Source organism: Ranitomeya imitator, chromosome 6 (assembly GCF_032444005.1).
Source record: "Ranitomeya imitator isolate aRanImi1 chromosome 6, aRanImi1.pri, whole genome shotgun sequence".
Taxonomy (NCBI): domain Eukaryota; kingdom Metazoa; phylum Chordata; class Amphibia; order Anura; family Dendrobatidae; genus Ranitomeya; species Ranitomeya imitator.
In genome coordinates, this window is record NC_091287.1 from 432,743,607 (window position 1) to 432,760,336 (window position 16,730).

Here is a 16,730-nt window from a genome sequence, read left to right on the forward strand (position 1 = left end):
ACTTGCAGCCAGTTGACATGGATTACAGTTGACTCAACCTCTGTCCTGTGTCCTTGTGTGTACGACATTGAGCATGGAGAAAAGAAAGAAGACCAAAGAACTGTCTGAGGACTTGAGAAACCAAATTGTGAGGAAGCATGAGCAATCTCAAGGCTACAAGTCCATCTCCAAAGACCTGAATGTTCCTGTGTCTACCGTGCGCAGTGTCATCAAGAAGTTTAAAGCCCATGGCACTGTGGCTAACCTCCCTAGATGTGGACGGAAAAGAAAAATTGACAAGAGATTTCAACGCAAGATTGTGCGGATGTTGGATAAAGAACCTCGACTAACAACAGTGTCAACCCGTACTATCCATCGGCATCTGAATGAAAAGGGACTTTATGGTAGGAGACCCAGGAAGACCCCACTTCTTACCCCGAGACATAAAAAAGCCAGGCTGGAGTTTGCCAAAACTTACCTGAAAAAGCCTAAAACGTTTTGGAAGAATGTTCTCTGGTCAGATGAGACAAAAGTAGAGCTTTTTGGGCAAAGGCATCAACATAGAGTTTACAGGAGAAAAAAAGAGGCATTCGAAGAAAAGAACACGGTCCCTACAGTCAAACATGGCGGAGGTTCCCTGATGTTTTGGGGTTGCTTTGCTGCCTCTGGCACTGGACTGTGTGCATGGCATTATGAAGTCTGAAGACTACCAACAAATTTTGCAGCATAATGTAGGGCCCAGTGTGAGAAAGTTGGGTCTCCCTCAGAGGTCATGGGTCTTCCAGCAGGACAATGACCCAAAACACACTTCAAAAAGCACTAGAAAATGGTTTGAGAGAAAGCACTGGAGACCTCTAAGGTGGCCAGCAATGAGTCCAGACCTGAATCCCATAGAACACCCATGGAGAGATCTAAAAAATGGCAGTTAGGAGAAGGCACCCTTCAAATATCAGGGACCTGGAGCAGTTTTCCAAAGAAGAATGGTGTAAAATTCCAGCAGAGCATTGTAAGAAACTCATTGATGGTTACTGTGAGCGGTTGGTCGCCGTTATTTTGGCTAAAGGTTGTGCAACCAAGTATTAGGCTGAGGGTGCCAATACTTTTGTCTGGCCCATTTTTGGAGTTTTGTGTGAAATGATCAATGTTTTACTTTTTGCTTTATTCTCTTTTGTGTTTTTTCATTTAAGACAAATTAAATGAAGATAATACCAAATAATTTGTATTTGCAATCACTTTCAGGAAGAAAATGAGTCTTATCTGACAGAATTGCAGGGGTGTCAATACTTTTGGCCATGACTGTATGGATGTGTGTGTGTGTGTGTATATATGTATGTATGTATGTATGTATATATATATATATATATATATATATATATATATATATATATATATATATATATATATATATATATATATATATATATCTATCAGCAATAGTGCAAGTTCCACCACTTAAAAAGATGAGAGGCGTCTGTAATTTACATCATAGGTAGACCTCAACTATGGGAGACAAACTGAGAAAAAAAAATCCAGAAAATCACATTGTCTGTTTTTTTAACATTTTATTTGCATATTATGGTGGAAAATAAGTATTTGGTCAGAAACAAACAATCAAGATTTCTGGCTCTCACAGACCTGTAACTTCTTCTTTAGGAGTCTCCTCTTTCCTCCACTCATTACCTGTAGTAATGGCACCTGTTTAAACTTGTTATCAGTATAAAAAGACACCTGTGCACACCCTCAAACAGTCTGACTCCAAACTCCACTATGGTGAAGACCAAAGAGCTGTCAAAGGACACCAGAAACAAAATTGTAGCCCTGCACCAGGCTGGGAAGACTGAATCTGCAATAGCCAACCAGCTTGGAGTGAAGAAATCAACAGTGGGAGCAATAATTAGAAAATGGAAGACATGCAAGACCACTGATAATCTCCCTCGATCTGGGGCTCCACGCAAAATCCCACCCCGTGGGGTCAGAATGATCACAAGAACGGTGAGCAAAATTCCCAGAACCACACGGGGGGACCTAGTGAATGAACTGCAGAGAGCTGGGACCAATGTAACAAGGCCTACCATAAGTAACACACTACGCCACCATGGACTCAGATCCTGCAGTGCCAGACGTGTCCCACTGCTTAAGCCAGTACATGTCCGTGCCCGTCTGAAGTTTGCTAGAGAGCATTTGGATGATCCAGAGGAGTTTTGGGAGAATGTCCTATGGTTTGATGAAACCAAATTGGAACTGTTTGGTAGAAACACAACTTGTCGTGTTTGGAGGAAAAAGAATACTGAGTTGCATCCATCAAACACCATACCTACTGTAAAGCATGGTGGTGGAAACATCATGCTTTGGGGCTGTTTCTCTGCAAAGGGGCCAGGACGACTGATCCAGGTACATGAAAGAATGAATGGGGCCATGTATCGTGAGATTTTGAGTGCAAACCTCCTTCCATCAGCAAGGGCATTGAAGATGAAACGTGGCTGGGTCTTTCAACATGACAATGATCCAAAGCACACCGCCAGGGCAACGAAGGAGTGGCTTCGTAAGAAGCATTTCAAGGTCCTGGAGTGGCCTAGCCAGTCTCCAGATCTCAACCCTATAGAAAACCTTTGGAGGGAGTTGAAAGTCCGTGTTGCCAAGCGAAAAGCCAAAAACATCACTGCTCTAGAGGAGATCTGCATGGAGTAATGGGCCAACATACCAACAACAGTGTGTGGCAACCTTGTGAAGACTTACAGAAAACGTTTGACCTCTGTCATTGCCAACAAAGGATATATTACAAAGTATTGAGATGAAATTTTGTTTCTGACCAAATACTTATTTTCCACCATAATATGCAAATAAATTGTTAAAAAAAACAGACAATGTGATTTTCTGGATTTTTTTTTCTCAGTTTGTCTCCCATAGTTGAGGTCCACCTATGATATAAATTACAGACTCCTCTCATCTTTTTAAGTGGTGGAACTTGCACTATTGCTGACTGACTAAATACTTTTTTGCCCCACTGTAAATAAATATATATATATATATATATATATATATATATATATATATATATATATATATATATATATATATATATATATTAATATTATACAGCTCTGGCAAAAATTAAGAGACCATTGCCCAGTTTTATAAACATCAGCTTCTCTACATGTCTGACAGCCGGTCCATACCGGTGTCAATTGAATTCCAACCAGAGTACACCTCATTCTACTTAATCTACTTCTGATCAGGTGATCACCTGAACCAAATCTCATTTAACAAAGGAAAGTATAAAAACACTGCTGTGGTGTTTACAATCCTCTTGCAATAGGACAAGCTGGATGGCCAAATATGTGCTAGAAATATCCCAAAAGTAATAGGAATGAAAAAATATCTTTTAACCATGCCAAAAGAGTTGAAAAGAAAAGTCTTGAGTGAGGAAAAGAAGGGCTCAATTCTGGCTTTACTAGCAGAGGGACACAGTGAGCGTCATGTTGCCTCCATACTTAAAATTTCTAAGATGTCAGTCCATTAGAACAAAGTCAAGCAGCAGACATTGGGGACAACAAAGCTACAGACAGGCAGAGGGCGAATACGACTCTCAGTGGACCGGGATGACCGTCATCTTATTCAAGTGTTACTTAGCAACCGCAGGATGACATCAAGTGACCTTCAAAACGAAAGGCAAATGGCATCTGGGGTGAAGTGCACGTCAAGAACAGTTTGTAACAGGCTCCTAGAGGCAGGATTCAAGTCATGTAACACTAGAAAAAAAAGCCTTTCATCAATGAGAAGCAAAGGAGAGCTGGGCTGAAGTTTGCCAAAGACCATAAGGATTGGACCATAGAGGACTGGAGTAAGGTAATCTTCTCTGAGTCTAATTTTCAGCTTTGCCCAAGACCTGGTCATCTAATGGTTAAACAGAGACCTGAAGAGGTGTACAAGCCACAGTGTCTTGCATCCACTGTGAAATTTGGTGGAGGATCGGTGATGATCTGGGGATGTTTCAGCAAGTCTAGAACTGGGCAGGTTAATCTTTGCGAAGGACATATGAATCAAGCCGCATATAAGGTTATCATGAAAATCAGTTGATTCCTTCTGATCAGGCAATGTTCCCCAACCCTGAGGACTGTTTTTTTCCAGTAGGACAATGCGCCATGCCACACAGCCAGGTCAATCAAGGTGTGGATGAAGGACCACCACATCAAAACCCTGTCATGGCCAGTCCAATTTCCAGACCTGAACCCCATTGAAAACCTCTGGAATGTAATCAAGGAAGATGGATAGTCACAAGCCATCAAGCAGAAGAACTGCTTACATTTTTGTGCCAGGAGTGGCATAAGGTCACCAAAAGCAGTTTGAAATAAAAGAACAATTTTACATTTTACCCAAAAATATACCTATAAAGAGAAAAGTCAGACAAACTGAAAATTTTGCAGTGATCTCTTAATTTTCATTAAAGGGAACCTGTCCCCCCCAAAATCAAAGGTGAGCTAAGCCCACCAGCATCAGGGGCTTATCTACAGCATTCTGAGTATCCTGAAAGATGCGGTCCGATGGGTGTTGCGGTCCGGTCCAGCACCTCCCATCTTCTTATGACGACGTCCTCTTTTTGTCTTCACGCTGCGGCTCCGGCACGTGCGTACTTTGTCTGCCCTGTTGAGGAGACTTAGGTATGCCATGAAAATACATGAACACTCAGATGGATATTGGGGGAGATAACGGTCATCTTATCGATAATTTGGCCTACAGCTATGTAATGTGTACCGCCAACATTATTCTGTTCACGCCCCAAGTGGTGAGCTGTAGCAAGTCACGTCATCGGTGACTTTACAACCTGAGGAGAGGAGAACGGAAGAACCAGATAGAAGGAACTCAATACTTCTTACAAACCATTTATACATATTGGTCCAAAAAGGAGAAATCCAGAACACATTCACTATATCAATACATCAAAAGCTCAACAGATATATTAACAAGGCCACAGAATGTTTACGTTCAAAAAGTTGAAAATTTATTAACATTAAATAGAATAAAATGTATTTTTACACATAACAATACAACAAGATGCCTCCAATCCAAAAACCGGTACTGAAAGTGTTGCAGATATATAGCCAATGATGGCATTAAACAAAATATATAAAGAACATTTCTATTACAGTCATATGACTTATATCCTGTGGCTAAAATGTATATTTATGGTCTGATAGGTTGCTGAGGAGTAAACTACTATGCTCCGGTGCCAATAAAGCTATATGCAAAAGCTAAAAAAAAGGCCTGTCATTTATATCTGTATGATGAATGAACATCAATCTTATTTATGGCCAGTGCACCATGTGTACCAAGGCACCCGGATTCTGTGCATGCATCCTGCTAGCAGAGGTGTAGCTAAGTAATGAATAACATCAATCCAAGTGATAGCCAGAGCACCATATATACAGAGGCACCCGGATTATATGCCACCTGCTTGCAAAGTTATAACACAAAAAGAACCCCAGCAGTAGCCTAATCGAGATCCATAATTACCTCTGCACACTCACAAAACCTGTAAGATACCCCGCCATTGCAGCTGGTCACCACAAAATCATATATTCAATACATGTCTTTATTGTGTAGTTTTGTGCAGTAGCCTCTCCATTGTCAGTGAACATATTCTGCCTGTTCTTAGCCTTGGTTATAGACCGAGTAAGAAATTCATTTTATTGGGAAAGGCCTTTATTACAGACCTCGAAAGCTCCAGGGCCATCTGTATGTATCCAGGGGTATAATTAAGCCAGTTTCATAAAATATGACTGCAAAACTCATTAAAGTCAGAGTTGTTCTAAAATATAGAAGAGTCAGCATATGAAAACTTGCTATTTGTATGCAATACAACGGCACAATCAGCTCAGGAGCAAAGGTAATAAATGCCAATATGGTAACTGAAATATGAGATATCAATAAATCCCACAGGCTGCATGTTTGTGATGTTAAATTAAAGGGAACCTGTCACCCCCAAAATCAAAGGTGAGCTAAGCCCATTCTGTAATGCTGTAGATAAGCTCCCGATATATCCTGAAAGATGAGAAAAAGAGATTAGATTATACACACGCGGGCGGTCCAATCCGATAGGCGTCGCGGTCCGGTGCGGGGCCTCCCATCTTCTTACGATGACGTCCTCTTCTTGACGCTCCGGCGCAGGCGTACTTTGTCTGCCCTGTTGACATGCCAGACTTGGTTTGTCACTTTCCACAAGGAGAAACGTTACCCCTCAAATTCTTCTGGGAGAGAGGCGCTGCAAGACTCCTCTGGCACCAGCTTATCTTCCTCTCAATGTCCTGCGATGTCTTTGAATTTCAACTGGTCTTTTCCTTATGGGGAGTTTCTGCAGATCAGCTCCAATTATCTGATTAATTGTATCCATCAGCAGCCGCTAAACAATGTGACAGCGCTGTGCTGTTTTGCCCTGCTCCATGCACTGTTTGCAGGCTGCTTACGCTAGTAACAGCTGGTCAGAGGGGCTGCTAGATGTCGGACCCCGACCAGTCAGATATTGTTGACCTGTTCTACAGATAGTTCCTCAATATTATACTAATTAAAAGCCTGCTCAACAACAGCTGGAGTGAGAGGTATACTTTACATGTTTTCTAACAGTTTATATTATTTTTGAATTGTTATGTGCTGTTTCCTGATGTATGGAAACCAGTCTTATTAGAAATAAGAAATTTTTAAGTATGCCTTTTAGTCCGATTTCACACATCAGTATTCCTTGGTACATGTACTACCCGTTCTTTTTACAGATCAAGAACCCATTTCAATTACTGTGACTTGTCAAATGTACGTTTTCTATTGTTTTTTGCTGTACTAATTGTCATTAAAAAAATAAAGTTACACTTCAATGGCCCTATGAAAAAAAAAAATTGCACACAGATGTCAACCATGTGTTGTCAGCAGTGCTGAGGAGTCAGGTTCCATTTTGGTGGATTCGGTAAAAAATGCACCGACTTCGACTCCTAAAATATAAAAATATTTAATATATTGGGTACAGTAATACAATGCAGGATGTGCTGTAAATGTGTTCGTAATAATTTGGCAAAATTTATATTCCTATAAATGTCTGCTCTGTTCCTAATCTAAGGATCTGGGCTTTTAGTTAAGATGAATCTGTGCTGCACTTTATATACATGCTCAGTAGTGAGGCAGGGCTGTGGAGTCATGGGTAAATGAATCTGTGCTGCACTTTATATACATGCTCAGTAGTGAGGCAGGGCTGTGGAGTCATGGGTAAATGAATCTGTGCTGCACTTTATGTACATGCTCAGTAGTGAGGCAGAGCTGTGGAGTCAGAGTTGTGAGTCAGAGTTGGAGGTTTGCCTTACCGACTCCACAACCCTAGTTGTCGGTATTTTCTGGTCCTTTGGTTCGGAGATGCAAGTTTTTAGTTTTTTTTTTCCACATATATGAAAAATGGATGTAATATTATGTAATATACATGTGATTATTGCTTGTGTAATCTGCTATCTTAAGTGTGGGTGTAATAATACACATCGTTAATCGTGGACATAGAAGTTAACAATTAACAATTTCTTCATCTGTGCTACTTGTCACACTAAAAAGAAACTTAGGCCTATAACAGACACATATTAATAATTAATAGACACCAGTAATTAACCATTAGTTAATACAGCATCCATTTACTGTCATAGGGACTATAAGGATGTAAAATCTAGTTCCTGTTTTACTGCAATTTGTATTAAGCACATGTTTCTAATGCCTAGAAGACTGACTTGTTTTAATAAAAGAACTTTAAAATTGCTGGTTAAACTTTATTTTTTTTTTCTTTTGTTTTTTTTTGTGTATATTGCTGCTTTTCTTTGTCATATAACACAAACCTCACCCAAGACTCAGTCATACTGGTTTTTGTCCAGCAAAGATCCCATAACTGAAGTTGCCACCCGCTTGTGTGTAAATCTTCCCCATAACTTGCCGTTTCCATTAGTGTGACAGTCCTGTGAAAATTTTTTTAAAGGATGAGAACAAACAATTCTTTTTTTTTTTTTTTTCAGATTGATACATTTTGGTAATTTTTGTTTTGTCGGGAAAATTCATGAATGGCTGATGGTTTTTCTATACGGTAAATGCTGCAACTTTCAGCTTTCCTAAACTCGCATGTTGTGAAATTTACAAGACGCAAATGATGTTCACTTCTAGTAAATGTTCGTGAGCCTCTACGTGAACTTCTCTAAAATATATCTAGTACTTTTCCTCTTAAAGTACAGCTGCACTTTCACAAAAACTCTAGATACGTCACAGGAACGTGCGAGAAGTTTTGGTTGGTGGGGCTCTGAGTGCTGAGACCCCTCTGCGCACCAAAATAAAGGTATAATAGCTCAACAGTGGACTGTCTCTCAATTGGGGCTGAAGAGGGGCACATTGGCCCTGATTAATCAACAATAGTGTTTTCGTTAATGAAGCTTCTGGCAACACTATGAGAAATGTACGTCAGTCAGGTGCGGAAATCTATTTCTTTTGTAGTTATGATTAATTTGTTGGCCAAACTCAGCAATACCCCGCTTGCAAAGCTTTGCTCCTTTTCCAAAATGAGTATAGAGCTGACCATGACTGGTGTGTAAAAAAAAAAAAAAAAATAAACAACCAAACAAAAACACTAAAAACTGCATTTTTTTTAGCTCCCCTTTGAATTACTCCCCAAAAATTGCGACATCTCATACTTTTATGACAGAATTCTGCCTAAAACTCTTTGATGAATCGGGGGCTACAGACATTTATTTGAGTCTTGAAAGATGGCAGCCCTCGACTGATCCCTTCTGCCCCTTCAGTTCCCATTTCGACGTATCAGTTTAACAGAAGCTGTGACAGTCTAATAATGCAAATTGTCACCTAAACTTTACAATAGTGTCCATTCAACTGATGTCATGTTTTTTTTTTATAATGTATCCATTAAATAGGTGTCATTATAGCCAAATCGTTATGAATTCTTGTACTAGGCATCGTCACAGACATATATATACATGTTAATCCAAAAACGACCTAAAACTCAAAAGAGCCTGGTCACATTCCGTACTACAATCTATACCACAAAAAGCTACGTATAAAGATAACACGTTGGCTCAAGGAATGAAAAAAGTCAAAATTCTTTATTTATAAATTTTTAAAAAACATAACACCAGAGTACCTCATATTGCAACAAAATCATCCAGACAGAGGCAGAAAAAAACACAAATGGCAACAATAGTGCATATTATATCCTACTCCTAAAGCCCCTCTAATAGAAATGGCTTAAGGGCTCAATAAACTCCTGCATACAGCGTCACATACGCCACCTGGACTGAAGAGGACCTAAGTGGAGAGAGCACTAAGCAAGAAAAACCCCTGCATGTGTAATGGAGCTCAATAGGAGCAGAGTTCCGTAATGCAAATAGAGATAAATATAATTGTAAGTATATTACCGAGTGGTGTGCCTTTGTCTGGATGTACATCCAGACGCGCGTTTCGCCAGTTCTTCTTCCGGGGGCCGACGTCCAGCCTCTGTTTGAAGACTTCCATTGAAGGAGAACTCACCACCTCTCGTGGCAGCCTGTTCCACTCATTGATCACCCTAACTGTCAAAAAGTTTTTTCTAATATCTAATCTGTCTCCTCCCATTCAGTTTCATCCCATTGCTTCTAGTCTTTCCTTGTGTAAATGAGAATAAAGATGATCCCTCTACAATGTGACAGCCCTTGAGATATTTGTAGACAGCTATTAAGTCTCCTCTCAGTCTTCTTTTTTGGAAGCTAAACATTCCCAAATCCTGCAACCGTTCCTCATAGGTCATGGTTTTCAGACCAGTCACCATTCTGGTCGCTCTTCTCTGAACTTGCCCCAGTTTGTTGATGTCTTTATTAAAACGTGGTGCCCAAAACTGGACGCAGTATACCAGATGAGGTCTGACCAAAGAGGAGCAGAGGGCAATAATGGTAACCGTGTAACCGATACTTATGAAAAGTTTTAATGCGTGTCTGCGGTGGGTGCCAAACAGTGGAATCCATCACCCAAAGTCTTCTAGATGTTTTAAAAGAAGTAAACATTTAGCATATACTTGTTTTATTGTCTCCATGAGGTAGAATACCATAATCTACTATATTCCATACCTCAAGGCCAAAAGTCTGTGACAATGGCCATATGGACAATTGTGGCTTAAATGTGGGAATTACATTGGCCTACACACTAAATGTAAAAAGGCCATAATGATATTGATTTTTAATACAGGAGACAGAATATTCATTTCCAACAGAATTTGACAGATAACATTTCCGGATCAAATAGAAGGTAAATAGAAGTTCAGTAAGAGGACTTGCGCTTCTTTTAGAAAACCTTTTATGACTTCTTACAAAACAGCCACAATATGACTTTTTTACAACAAGCCAAATAAGCTGAAGTGAAGTGTATAGTTATTTGTAATAGTCTTTATATTCAGTAGTGGAAATCTATGACATTTACAATTAGAGGTTAGAGATAATCTCCAGCTATCCAAATAAGTGATAACTGAGTGATTGCTGGAGGTAAAATCTCTGGGATTCCCTGTGTTGCGGAGAACAAGGCTCGGTAGTGACCTCTCTGTGAAAGTGGCCACCTCTCTATTCAGTCTTTGGACTGATATGAAAAGTTGAGACTGGACATCACTCCATTTTTGTAATTTTTTTTTCTTATTTGGTAGCTTATAATTATTTAGTCTGTAATCGGTGTTCCTGCTGTAGTGCATCGGTAGCACACTATGCAGTGACCCAGCAAAGTTCAAAACAAAAGTCTCTTTAATGCATTTACTTCACAGCATTAATGTCCTACTCACAGCACTACACAGTACATGATATACTCCGGATCGCAGCCCAGCACATATCCTCTGGATTACAGTCAATAAACACACCAGACCAACTCTGACCTGTTGCCGTGGGCGACTGCACCACCGTGTTAATGTCTTTTACTCACAGCATTACACAGCACACGATACCCTCCGGGTCGCAGCCGGGAACCATATTCTCCAGTTTCCAGTCACTAAACATGCCAGTCCACCTCTTGAGACTGTTGCAGTGGGCGACTACACCACTGTGTGTGCTGTGGGTGCCAGGCTTTTCATCTGCCTTAGCCGTTTGGCTCCGCTGGCCTGTGTTGCCTCACACAGGTGGAGCTTTGCAAAGTCTCCTGCTCTGTACTGCTGCCAACACCAGACTGTCACTCACTCTGAACTTGACACACCCAAACCCTATACTGCAGGGTTTTTAAAATGAATCTGTGGCCTTCAGCTACATGGAAAACCCAGCCCGGAATTAAACAGACTTCACCACTACCGTCCTGTAGTCCGTTTCAAAACACGAAAAGCCCAGAGCAGGCTTTCCTTAAATCTGCTTTGGACAACCAGCATGTCCAAGACCTATACTCAATTTAGTCCATATTGCAGCCACAGCTACGCCTGTCACTGCAATGCACTCTCATGGCCTCAATATGCCTCCGTGCGCATCCTGGGGGGAACATACTGTGACCCCTACATATAACACCGGTCACTGTCATCAATGTGATGACTTTGTATTGTCTGTGTTTTGTAACATGCAATCCTTCCTGATATGATAAATATCCATTCCTGCTGTAGGACCTGGTAAAGCATCCTTACTGCATGTTGTTCCTGTGTCATTTATAGACTTGCACATGAGGATGTTATGGTTGTTTAATAAGTAACCTTTAAAAGTCCCCAATGTTGTAAGAAAGGGAGAACACTATTTTTGTTGCAATGTACAGTACTTGAACTATGTCACTTCCTAAAGCAGAATTTACAATGACCAGTAACTCTCCACAATGTCCCTTCCAAGTTGAATAATGGCATTATGTCTTACAGTTGCTGTACTTTTAAGCTACATTCCCCTTTTTAACCCATTATCTACCAATGTCATTTTTTTGGGACGCCTAATCTTTTGCTTCTAGCAACTAAGATTTTATAATTGGGTCCAATTTTTTGTGTTGTGTTTTGTAAAATGAATGTTTTCAAAATAGGAAATCATGTCATTGTCATTTTTAATTGAATATTGGGACGCCCTTTTCTGAAAAATCCGTAAAATGAAAATTTCTAATTAGGCAAGTAATGGGTTAATAATAATTTTGCATTTGCAAATTAAACTTGCGGGTTCTGTATCTACAAATATGCAAAAATGTATCACAATGTTTATTCCTAATATTGTCATACGGAGTTTCAGTATTCAAAGTCCATATGTGCAAGTGTTATAAAAGTAATATAGTAAACTCAACTAGGGTTGGAAATTATCCTCCTAATTTTATAATTTTCCCGGAAGTGTCTCCTTGCATGCTGTGTATAGTATATACTGTGTATAGACTAGACTTGCCACACTAAATATTTTTGTTAAAATTTGCTTCAATATTTCATATTATGTTATCATATTATAAAATTTCATATTATGTTATCATTGTCTGAACAGTTTCCCTTAGGCTGAGAGCAGACTAGCAGCTACAATATTGAGGGCTTTGTAGAATTGAAGCTGTTCACATTATCATTAAGAGCCTTTATCGTTATATTAATAGTAAGAATTGCGCTTCATACTGCACAGTTCTTGCCGTCACCTAATATAAGGCTATAAGTTACAATGTACCAGCCAAATCTATCCTGTGTGAGCTCTTAAACAGGACCTGTCATCAGATCAAAAGTTGCCAGTTTTTTGTCGTATTGGTCCTATTTTACTCCTGCAGCTCCCCTGAAATTTTAACTACCACTATAATTCCAGAGATATGGGCCTTTTTATTGTCAGCTAATTTATTTGGTCTTTACAAAGGGGGCGAGACTTAACAGGCTTATCTGGGGGGCCTTTATTTAGGATGTTCTGCTTTACCCTCTGAGCACTGCCCACTTCGGAATATCCTTTAAAAAAACCCTAAATAAAATGCTCATATCTATGGAAGTATTTGGCAGATTAAAAGAATGGATTACTCAAGAGAGCGGCATGAATTAAATACAAGCAAAAACTGTCCACTTCTGACCTTGTTTCAGGTCCTCTTTAAATTTTCTATACATACTTATTATTTAATGGCCTTCGACTCAATCTCGAGCTATGACGACTTGCTGTATGAATGCTCTGTAGGAAGAGCGATCATGTGCAAGCCAAAATAGGTTCACCAGGCCTTCTCCGCGATTATTTCGATTGTATCAAGCCATCTGGTTGCTGGTCTTCCTCTACGCCTTATTCTTTCTATTCTTCTGACCATGATGTCCTTCTACACTGACGCTATTGGACAACTTATTTATCCTCCTTTGCAGATTCTGTAATGTTTTTTACCAAAAGAAATGGCGTAGCATACTGCAGTATTTTTTATGTGATATGATAAACTCAAAGGGATTTGTGCTTATAACTGAACGGAAAAACAGAATTCACAGTGCAGATGTGCAATTAAACTGCTCTTACTATCAGTAGTTAAAGAGAACTTGTCAGCTGGATTTTGTAAAGTACAGATGTGGCTATATTGGCGCCGTAATAGTGATTAAAATGATACCTGTGATGAAGAAATAATTTTTTGTGGTTGTTGTGTAATCAGTGTTCGAAATTCTCCTGTAATCATATCTTCATGCATCGGGACAGGCCAATGGGCAAGGTCTTTTCTTGGTGCTCTTGGTCATTATTCATCTTCCTGTTCGAATGGCAGGGCACTGATTCACCATGGAACTCATCGTAAGAGCTCGTTCACATTACCGATTTTCTTGGACGAGTGCTATCCGTGGTTTACACGAATAGCACTCGTACCAAGAATATTCTATGGGGCTGTGCACATGTCCTTTTTTTCCCCTCGTACTGAGTATCTGAGGGCTGCCCGATTTTCACGGACTAACAGTCTGATCAGAGTAATTGGACCATTTTTTCTCAGATGGAAAGAAACTGGTCATGTGAACCTACCCTCAGACTGAATTTCTGCTGCTGCTGAGCATGGGAAACACAATTCCTCCAGAGACTGGGAAGGGAGGGACTTGGGGATCAATGGAGATAAGTCAAGTCCTTTGCAACCGGAGAGGGGAGATACCCAAATGTTCACAAAGTAGAATACTTGCACCAGGAGCATGGTTATATAGCTCCAACGCACCTTATTTTAGTAAACGATTTGTACATACTTTTAAACATAAAGACTTTTATTATTTAAGGATATTTTGTCCATCTGAAATAAAGTATACATTCTGTCACCATACCTGTTAATAATACACCATTAGAGCAAGTGGATATTCTAAATTAATATATGACAAACCTACAAAAGGGAGTGTGTAACCACAGAAAAAAATAAAATAAAAATAAATATATACATAAATTACACACAGTCATGGGCGAATGTGTTGGCACTTTTGAAATTGTTCCAGGAAATAAAGTATTTCTCCCAGAAAATTATTGCAATTACACATGTTTTATTTCTACACACGTTTATTTCCTTGTGTGTATAAAAAAGTGCACAAGAACTTATCAAAATATGTAAGGTATTAGTTAATATTATGGCCACAATACGTAAGCTGGCAACCCACGTCACGGGTCCTCATGCTTGCCAGTCCTAGTCTAACCGCAAAAACCACAACAGGAGGGGAAAAAAAAGAGGAAAAAACCTCCATTATTCTAGAAAAATGCCTCAAATCAAATGCACTATCATGGCAAATTTTACGCACAACCCAAAAATGGGCCGGACAACATTGTTGACATCTTCAACTCTTAATATTTGATTGTACACCCTTTTGAATAAATATCTGCAATCAGTCACTTTCTATAACCATCAACAAGCTTATTATACCATTCACAAAAAAAGAGCATAAACCGCACATCCAAAAATCATACATTGATCTAAAGCAGCTAGGCAAAAATTTATTTAACTGAACATGAGGTTCTTAAGGTACTGTCACACTAGACGATATCGCTAGCGATCCGTGACGTTGCAGCGTCCTCGCTAGCGATATCGTCCAGTGTGACAGGCAGCAGCGATCAGGCCCCTGCTGGGAGATCGCTGGTCGGGGAAGAAAGTCCAGAACTTTATTTCGTCGCTGGACTCCCCGTAGACATCGCTGAATCGGCGTGTGTGACACCGATTCAGCGATGTCTTTGCTGGTAACCAGGGTAAACATCGGGTAACTAAGCGCAGGGCCGCGCTTAGTAACCCGATGTTTACCCTGGTTACCATCCTAAAAGTAAAAAAACAAACACTACATACTTACCTACAGCCGTCTGTCCTCCAGCGCTGTGCTCTGCTCTCCTCCTGCTCTGGCTGTGAGCGTCGGTCAGCCGGAAAGCAGAGCGGTGACGTCACCGCTCTGCTTTCTGGCTGCCCGGCGCTCACAGCCAGACCAGAGAAGCAGAGCGCCGAGGACAGACAGCGGTAGGTAAGTATGTAGTGTTTGTTTTTTTTACTTTTAGGATGGTAACCAGGGTAAACATCGGGTTACTAAGCGCGGCCCTGCGCTTAGTTACCCGATGTTTACCCTGGTTACCGGGGACCTCGGGATCGTTAGTCGCTGGAGAGCGGTCTGTGTGACAGCTCTCCAGCGATCAAACAGCGATGCTGCAGCGATCCGGATCGTTGTCGGTATCGCTGCAGCGTCGCTATGTGTGACGGTACCTTTAGTTTAACATTCTGATCAGAGTGTATGAAGCCCACTGCCATGTCACGACAAACCTCGTAGTGGGTCCTACCGCCCTAACGGACCGGAGCAGTGTGCTGACCACCGCCACAGCGGCAATGCTCCAGCAGGGCAGACTGCCTTGTGCCCCACAGCACCCATGCTGTAGGACTGAGTCCCCATGACTCCAGACTATGCCACCCCAACAACTCAAAGCCACAGCATCAATGGCCACCATACAGCATCCACACCAATTGAAAGGAGTACTGAAACTCGCCTTCCTCCATCTCTTCAGTGAGAGCAAAAATGGGCTAGACTCCTTACTTTTGCAGTCTCCTGCTAATTAAAATCGCACATTATTTTAGTAACTGGAATTTTGGACCACTCTTTTTTTGCAAACTGTTCCAGGTCTTTCATATTTGAAGGCACCATCTCCCAACAGCAATTTTAAGATCTCTCCAGAGGTGTTTAATGGGATTTGACTCATTGCATGCCACTTCAGAACTCTCCAGCACATTGTTTTCATTCATTGTTGGGTGCTTCTTGAAGTATGTTTGGGGTCATTGTCCTGTGGAAAGACCCATGACCTAGGATGCAAACCCATCTTTCTGACACTGGGCAACTACATTGCAACTCAAAATCCTTTAATTTCATGATGTCTTGCACACAGTCAAGGCACCCAATTCCAGAGACAGCAAAACAACCCCAAAACACCTTTGACCCTCCACTATATTTGACTGTAGGTATTATGTTCTTTTCTTTGAAGGCCTCATTATGTTTTTGATAAGGAGTAGAAAGATGTTGTGATGACACAACATTTAATCTTAATTATCCAGACTTAAATTCCGTGGGCCAGGATACATACTTTATTAGTTTTTATTTTGACTTTTGAATGTATGTGTCTTTCTTTGGTTAAGAAACACAGACTATTGTGCGTACTAGACTGAATATGATGCTGAAGTCGCTGTTTGCTCCAAGCTAATTGTGTGCTATCTTTGTGGGATAATTGAACAATAGATGTTTGATAATATGTTGATTGATCATTGTGTGGGACCCTCTGGCTTGTTAACTTTCAAAACAGGAGTAAAAACTATGGAAATTGATTAAATACTCAAACAATGCGAGTTAATCTCCTCACACCTTCCTC

At 40.4% G+C, this 16,730-nt stretch overlaps 1 protein-coding gene across 3 annotated transcripts in view; it reads left to right on the plus strand.

Moving 5' to 3' along the window:
* The window catches only part of LYN (LYN proto-oncogene, Src family tyrosine kinase), a 126,254-nt gene that overhangs the window by 21,985 nt on the left and 87,539 nt on the right, over positions 1–16,730 (plus strand). The window lies entirely within an intron of this gene.